This window comes from Macrobrachium rosenbergii, chromosome 51 (genome assembly GCF_040412425.1).
Source record: "Macrobrachium rosenbergii isolate ZJJX-2024 chromosome 51, ASM4041242v1, whole genome shotgun sequence".
Lineage (NCBI taxonomy): Eukaryota > Metazoa > Arthropoda > Malacostraca > Decapoda > Palaemonidae > Macrobrachium > Macrobrachium rosenbergii.
Genome location: NC_089791.1, coordinates 74,607,087 through 74,616,274, shown reverse-complemented (window position 1 = coordinate 74,616,274; position 9,188 = coordinate 74,607,087). Strand labels below are relative to the sequence as shown.

At 36.4% G+C, this 9,188-nt stretch overlaps 1 pseudogene; it reads left to right on the top strand.

Moving 5' to 3' along the window:
- Positions 1 to 744: 744 nt before the first annotated feature.
- LOC136833491 (ectonucleotide pyrophosphatase/phosphodiesterase family member 3-like) overlaps positions 745 to 9,188 on the top strand; it is a 63,805-nt pseudogene continuing 55,361 nt past the window's right edge.

Here is a 9,188-nt window from a genome sequence, read left to right as displayed (position 1 = left end):
AAATCGTCTTTCCCGCCCAAAACCCTTTTTTCTGCTGGGATTGCTGGGACCTCTTAGACCTTGCACGAGAGAGAGAGAGAGAGAGAGAGAGAGAGAGAGAGAGAGAGAGAGAGAGAGAGAGAGAGAGAGAGTGTATTAATATTTGTCGTTAAAAATTACTGAAAAGACCTTAACAAGATGGCTGTATTCAAATAAATAGTAGTTACAAGGGAAAGAAAACTATAACATGACTGGCATACGAGTCAACTTGCGTGCGAGCTAAATTAGAGGAAGGAGAAGATATCAGTTTACAAGTAGTCACCTCTAATGTAATGCGAGCTTAGGCGAGATTTCTGGTTGCACATCCGATTTGTTTAATGAAAAAAGTTGATAACTATAACAAATCATGCCTCACAGAAAATGATTCATTTTTTTTAATAACCATCCACTCATTCATTACACTAGAAACTATGAAAAGTTGCCTTTGCCTATATCAGTTAAACTGGAGCGTCCACCAATGCCAATGGCAACGGGAAAAAAACTAGAGCTTAACCTCACAAAAATAAAAAAGACTAAAACCTGAATGACCCCCAAAGAGTGAGAACAAAATGAAAGCGAAAGGAAAAACAGGTGAAAAACGTGAAACAAGATTCTATGGTGATCTCATCTCACTTTTTTCTTGGCGGTCTTGGGAACTGGTATGGGTCCCCGGCCACTAAGGTCAATGGTAAAAATGGTTTGGACGTTCAAGAACGCTCAGTCGATTCCCAGCGACGCCAGTGGGTGCGAGTGCGTAGGATGGTCCCCTCCAAGGTAAGAAAGCTAAGTCAAAGAGGCATCGAGCTCGTATCGCCTTTTATAAACCAACGGTATAATTTGTGTTTATTTTATAGTGAGCAAAAAGTTCAATCTTCGCAATGCGAAAAATCTACGGTTCCAATCTGCGTCTAACTTCTCTTATTTCTTTAGTTTTGATTTGTAGTCGTTGTATTGGAATTTCGGTTGCATTATCAAGCGAAGTGACTATGGGAGTTAGGGTGAGCGTCCCCAAAAAGAAAAATCTTTGGTGTAAGATGAGATTAAAGCAGAATATAGCATACATTAAATTATATGAAAATCAATTTCATTAGGTGACGCCCATGTAATGTAAAGTAGATTTTATGCATTTTAAAAAGTTCATAGGCCAAACACATAATACTTTCCATCCATTATTCAGGAATGCTAAATATATATATATAAAATATAAACACACACACATATATACATATATATATATACATGTGTATATATATATATATATATATATATATATATATATATATATATATAGATATATATTTATATATATAATATATATAATGTATATATATATATACACATATACACACATATATATATTATATATATATAGAGAGAGATATATATATATATATATATATATATATATATATATATATATATATATATATATTTGTATGTGTGTGTTTGTGTGTACGTGGCTTTGTACAATCAACAGATAAAGAGGACCCACCTGATAGACCAAATGGTGGTCGATAAGGGACAATCGCTAATAACAAACGTGGAAGATGAGGTGATGCTTTCCTTGTATTTCTGGACGCAGAGATCGGCATGGTTGATCAGAACGATGGAAAACAGTCTGATCCCTCGACGTAAAAGCCAACTTTAGGTTCCCTGAGAAAAAGAGTGCAGTTATGTAAATAGGCAAGAAATAGCAAATCTGCGGGAATGGTTACCGCGAGTGGAGAACGTTGAGCACTAAGTAACTTGAGCTCTGCAGCTTGAAATTACAGAAGGAATAATTAAATCCAAAACGAAGCAAATAAAAATCAAGAATTACGAAAAGCGGAATGGGCTCCCTTAAAATCTTGAGTTATTGAAAATTCATTTTGCCATATATAGTTGTCGAGAGATGTATTTGCGCACAAATCCCAGAATTGTTCATAAACAGTATTTGAAAAGAACGAAAGAATTCTAAGTGAAACAACCAGCAGGAAAGTGTACACGAAACAAAGGTGCTCGGCAGAGAGCAGAGTCAGTTAAGCCATTTAATTGCCTTAACCAGACTTTGTTGAGAAACCGCCAACTCTTCACTGACACGCAGCAGACTTATTTATTCATCCGAATTCTTATCAAAACAGTCGGTCTTTCCACCCACGACACCATTTGCCAACACACACGAATGAAAACATGATTTTAACCACCCACCGGACATGTGAAGGCTTTCATTCCATTCTTAAGGTGATGATGATGATGATGAGATCATTAATAAACTTGTCCAGAGGCCAGAAATTTGGATCAGAGCAACATATATATATATATATATATATATATATATATATATATATATATATATATATATATATATATATATATATATATATATATATATATATATATATATATATATATATATATATATATATATATATATATATATATATATATATATATATATATATATATATATATATATATATATATACATATATATAATAATTTATATATATTTATATATATATATTCCTGAAGATGTGTTCAAATTGAAACGACAGAGTGCAAAGAACTTTCGTGTGTATTTTTAACACATCTTCCCCAAGATGTGTTAAAATAATAAACAAAATCACCTGTCGTTTCAATTTTGTGATTTCTTAGCAGTGGCTATATAGCTAATAAACAAAATCACACGCTTAATTTTGTGATTTCTTAGTATGTGTATATATATATATATATATATATATATATATATATATATATATATATATATATATATATATATATATATATATAGACGCCATTGCCTAAAGTCTGGAGTTAACAGTAATGCAGGCTGTTGCACGTGCACAGAAACCTTTTGTCATTTAAGGAAATTATGATCTTGACTACTGGGAACCTCTTCATACGATGCACGGTACTTGGAAAACAAGTTTCCAATAATGAATGCATCTATAATAAATCAATTTGATCCCCCTAAAAATGTCGCTCTCATCTTTCTCAAATAATGGAGAGAGAGAGAGAGAGAGAGAGAGAGAGAGAGAGAGAGAGAGAGAGAGAGAGAGAGAAGATGATTTTTTTGCCTGAACATGCCTGAATCTCTTACATAAAGATGAAGTAGTGCCTAGCGCTGACCTACCTGATACCCGTCCTTAACATTTAAAGCAGAGGTATCCCATTCACCTGAAGAAAAAAAAAACACCTCACTAAGTTACGCGCACTTATCACCGCAATAAAAGCGACGGTGAAACTTTACTTCAGTTGTGCGGCCTGATTCCCACCACTCGCCGACCGGGACAGGTTACAGCCTTTTTGGGGTCAAAACCCTCGCCCACCCCCCCCCCCGGCGAGGTCAGGGAACGTCGCTTTAAGTTAGGTTAGATAGGTAAGATCTGGTTAGGTCAGGACTTGGCATTATAGGAAAGGTTATGTCTAGTGATGTATGAGGCAAGGTCTATAGATTTAATCTATAGACCTTGGTATGAGGAATCTGTCCCGGTCGACGACTAGCGGGAATCAGGCCGCGCGAGCAGTAGGCTACTCTCCCTTTCTGTTCGCGTGCTGTGGACAGGGCCTTCTTAAGGAATCCAAAATTCAACAACAAATCAGCGCAGAATAGATTGTTCCGTGGATAATGATTAAGGGTCAATTTCCAATTATATTTCTAGTTATAGAATCAAAATGGAAACACCTACAAATAAATATGCATACGCCTTATTGGCGGCTCTCTCAAATTCGCTGCTCTGCCATATCTTCAAATCAAAGTTCATCTCTTCAATCTCTCGAGGAATGTTAATCCATTTCTGTTTACCTGCTGCTCACACCCTTTATGATCCATGCGACTGACAACAACAAAGTCTGTTTGCTTTATTTGTCTTCCTCTGATGTGTTACCTGTACAATACATTTTTAAAACATGATCAACACACACAGTTAAGGAGACTCACATTAGTCCCAAAATACATATGTTTTATATTGTTGGTTTTTCTGTGATTTCTTGATTATATTTATTTATCTAACCCCGTTTTTCTTGCTGGTCTTTATTTGTTGTTATATAGTTTACTATCTACCTTTAAATTTTTTCTTTCCCAATCCAGCACATACCTGTATGTTTTCCCTGCATTTTTTACATTTTGGAGAGAGAGAGAGAGAGAGAGAGAGAGAGAGAGAGAGAGAGAGAGAGAGAGAGAGAGAGAGAGGGTATATTTTTTCTCGTTAACTTGACCTAATCATTAACAGTTAGTTTATCTACAAATATGTAATTACACAGTTTTTTTATCTATAACCACATAAACAATGTTACAGTTAATTCATTTACATGCAGTTATTGGCCGCAATTCTTTCGTCCTTTTGTGATATTTCTGAGCACTCCGAGGACAATCTCCTTAGCCTGGGGATGAATAACGCGGTGCCGATTTGATTAATTGTTGCTTGGAGGCGACCACGTGAAAACGGTGCTTGCCCTCGGGTCACCACGGGTTTTGACAGGGTTAAACAGATGTGGCAAAAGGCCAAAAATTCCTGCCACATATACAAGTAAATATTATCTTCGGCATCACTGAGGAGTCGAAATACTTAATGCAGTAAGCAGGTACACACAACTACCCAGAGGACTTAATAAACAACCCTGCACACATTGTTTTATTGACCTCTTTCTAGCGCGCACTCACACGTCCTACATACACAAACTCTTCTATTTTCACTTCCTGTTTCTCAATGCACCAATTTGTCTTCTCTCCTAAAATCGAGTGGCATGGTGGAGCTAAAGTAGATTAATACAGTGGTGTCAAATGTACAAAATTCATGGTATACAAATTATATTGAACTAGGATTTTGAAAGAATTGTCCCAGAAATTATATTTTTTCATCTAAAGAGCCCTTCTATTAATTTTTATTACCATAAGATTAAAAAAAACTTATACTCGTCGTAAACGTGGCAAGGTTATTGAAGACCTTTGCCGAATGTATTGCGTGGCCAAGAAGTCTTCTAATCGCCTTTAACGATCTTGACCCAACCATACAGGACAATCGAGACCCATTAAACAGCGTTTAAGCGCCCATGCGAAGGCAATCGTCTACAATGTTTTTAAATATTTATTACAGGAAAAAAGAAACGGCAGACCATTAATTGACATTTCAAGATTGAAGGATCTATGGCTGTTGCAACAGGAATGAGTGAAGGAACCATATTTCGGTTCTATTTGAAATTTATACAAAATTGAATGTCAAATGTTATTTACCTTATCTTACTAATAAAAACCTTAACAAAATATTCTTACTGTATATACTTAAAAAACTATATACGTAAAACATTTACAAATAATGCTCAAATAACAAAATATATGTATTTTTATTATACTGTGAACATTAAAACTCTCTCTCTCAATATATTTAAACTATGTATGTATGTATGCATATACATATATATATATATATATATATATATATATATATATATATATATATATATATATATATAGATAATCAACTTACAAATATATTATCGGAGTAATATATTATATATATGTTACCGAAGGAATTTTAGTTGATAATAAGTCCATGGGGTGTACTTATTATCAACTAAAATTCCCTTCGTAACATATATGAAAATATATTACTTCTGAGGTAGAGTGAATTGATATTAAAGGACGTTTGTAGCTTTCTGATTGTATATGAATCACGGTGATGTGATAAATAGTCATGTATGTATATATATAAGAGACTCACCATGGGACTGAACCCTGTCTTTCGAGTGAGAGTCCAGGGCACCAGCAGTTCAGGCACAAAGGTCATAAAAGGAGTTGGAACCTAGGTACTTAAGTAACTAAGGTTTTTCCTGGGCAGGCGACTAGGGCCTAACATACCAGTGAATTTTATCCAGCTCCCCGGCCCATCAGTCGCCTGCCCGTGAAAAACCTTAGGTACGTAAGTACTTAGATTCCAGTTCCTTTTATGACCTTTGTGCCCGAATTGCTAATGCCTTGGACCCTCACTCGAAAGACTTGGGTTTGTTCCCAGCAGTGAGTCAGAATTTTGTTTCTGTGAAACACGTTTCCATGTGTTCATTTCCATCATATCTTACAGTGAAACGGGTAAGTCGAATGAAATGTTAGCAATTCGAGCGCTGATGGGTCGGGGGTTTGGGTAAAATTCGCTGGTATGTTAGGCCTTAGTCCCGTGCCTGGGAAAAACCTTAGGTACATATGTACTTAGGTTCCAACTACTTTTATGACCTTTGTGCCCAAATTGCTAATGCCCTGGACTCTCACTCAAAAGACCAGGATTCGGTCCTGTGGTGAGTCAGAAATTTATTTCTTGAAACCCATTTTCATGTGCTCTTTTCCAGATATATATATACATATACATACAGTATATATATATATATATATATATATATATATATATATATATATATATATATATATATATATATATATATATATATATATATATATATATATATATATATATATATATATATATATATATATAACCATGGCTCAGTCGGTTACAGCTGCAGCTGATTAACAGAGGTCTGTCTAGTTCAAGTTCCAATAAGCCGGCTGATCAGAGAGGCAGACACTTTGCTTAGACATCCCGGGATTATATATGTAATCAACGGATAGGTTTGCTTAAAAGCAAATGGATGTTACAGACTAAATACACACACAAAACAAAGCCACTACAACACCTTCTAAAAACATAACAAACATCTCACACGTCTGGAACTCTTCGCCATAACCAATAACACATTGGGAAGAAAGGGCGTTGGGTCGGGTATGAAATGAAATATACGTACCGGGGTCTAAGCGATGTCAGGCAGGGCAGCTGAACAGACCACAGGTCTCCAAAGCCAAATCAAAAAGTCCCAAAGAAGGCATCGTGCTTACCCCATACAAAAATGGGAATAAAAGCACGTTTAAAAGAAAAAGAAGAAGAAGAAGAAAATATATATATATATATATATATATATATATATATATATATATATATATATATATATATTAAGTATATCTTAGTTTAACCAGACCACTGAGCTGATTAACAGCTCTCCTAGAGCTGGCCCGAAGGATTAGATTTATTTTTACGTGGCTAAGAACCAATTGGTTACCTAGCAACGGACCTACAGCTTATTGTGGAATCCGAACCACATTATAGCGAGAAATGAATTTCTATCACCAGAAACAAATTCCTCTTGTCCTTCACTGGCCGGTCGGAGATTCGAACTCGCTGCCAACAGAGTGGTAGCTGAGAACGGAACCTGCTCTCACCCAGCGAGGAACTTATATATATATATATATATATATATATATATATATATATATATATATATATATATATGAACAACCATAATATGAGACTCAAACGGCCAAGCATCTTAAAGCTGAATATCTTAGACCAACATCATGGATTAAAGGGATTAACTCGTCCAGAGCGGCAAGGCTGGCAGGCAAAATCACCCCACACGCCAGAATCTCGAAAGATGCCACGACCAGGATTTGGTCCTAATCATTAACCTCTCGGATGTATGAGTCAAGGCCAGGTAGAAGGATTGTCCCAGATAAACATAAACAAATGTTCTCCGAAGTGAAATTTGGCAGCGTTGTATTAATCTGTTTTAGCTACTCAGTTTCGGTCCTACAGTCAGACTTCAGAATTATAGATACTTCACCAACATCTACTCTTTCTGCATGACCGAGCCATCCCAAACACTGATCCCTCTTACCACTTAATTTGTTTCCATATTTTTACACTCTCATTTTCTTTTACACCTCTTCAACATTTTTCTTTTTTTAGACATCCACAATAAATAGCCTCCCAACTTGGCTTCCATATACATACCAATCTTAACACCCACCCTCTGCCCTCTCGCTTTGCATTATCTTTGAATCACTCTTCTCTCATCCTACCATCCTAACACGTGAACGGCTTCCATCCACCCTCCTGGTTTCCATTTTCCCCCATAATCTTACTCTTGCTCATATTGACTCTCAGCTTTCTTGCAAGCATTCCCAACTCTTTCAACATGTTCTGTAGTTTTATAAACCATCCTCATCAGTTATTTATCATGCGTAAACATCAGCCATTCCTCACTCGATTAATATCCATTTTCTTATATCACAATTTTCCACCAGTATCCAGTTAATGGCCTGTGTCTGACTTCTCACATCACGCCATCCATAAAGATATTAAATAGTTTTGGCTGCAAAACAAAACCTTGTCTCAGCCCACAAACACTTGGGTTGTGTCAGTCATGGGGAGTGCGCGGCTCTTGAACAACTTCAATGCAGTGCATCCTCAACAATCCACATTGCTTCTGTCGGTTCTTTCACATGGTTTCCATAGGTCCATGTGTGCTATATGGGGTTTCATGACAGCATCCGACTACACACTAACTACCTTGTCTACATACAGTTTCTCTGTCATCAGTCTTTCAGTAATTTTTCTTACTTCCTCAGTCAAAATCCTACCATGCTTCTTCATTGTATGGATTATGTTATGCCTATGATTCTTTGCCTTCTGTGTCACCTTTACTCTTATGCATGGATCAGTTATATCTCCTCACCCATTTCTTTAAAACAAGGTCAGACAATCAAATATTCATCACTGTACCACAGCATTTTGCATGAAATCCTATCAGCTCCTGATGCCTTTCCTTCCTTTAACCTCTTTACATCCTCAACAGGAACTTTCAGAAGTGTTTTCAAACTTACATTAACCCTCTCCACCCTTGCGTCATTCAAGGTGCCTTTCCTATGTCCTCACCTTCCAGCGGATTTTCCAAATAACTCACCCCACAGACCAAGGACTGAATTCACTTTAGGATGCGTCTCTCCAATTGCCTATTTTATTCTGGAACCCTTTACTCATTAACCTTTCTGGCTGTATTCACTCCTCTGTAGAATATCTGTCTTCCCGAAGTTCTCACTCTTTCAACCATTTATTTTTATCACATGTCTTCCTTTTTCCTTTCGCTTTCTCCTCGAATACCTTATGCATCCTGCTATATGCCAGCTCATAATATATTTCTTCTGTTCTGTCCTCCCATGCGTGCCAAAAGAGAAATGACTCATTTCCCTCTAATAGGATGCGGCTACAGCGAAGGAACGAGGCAAAAACCCACAGTGCATTCATCCTTTAACAGCTGATTGAGTGACAAGCACCAGGTACAAAAAACATCAGCTGGAAACCGAATGC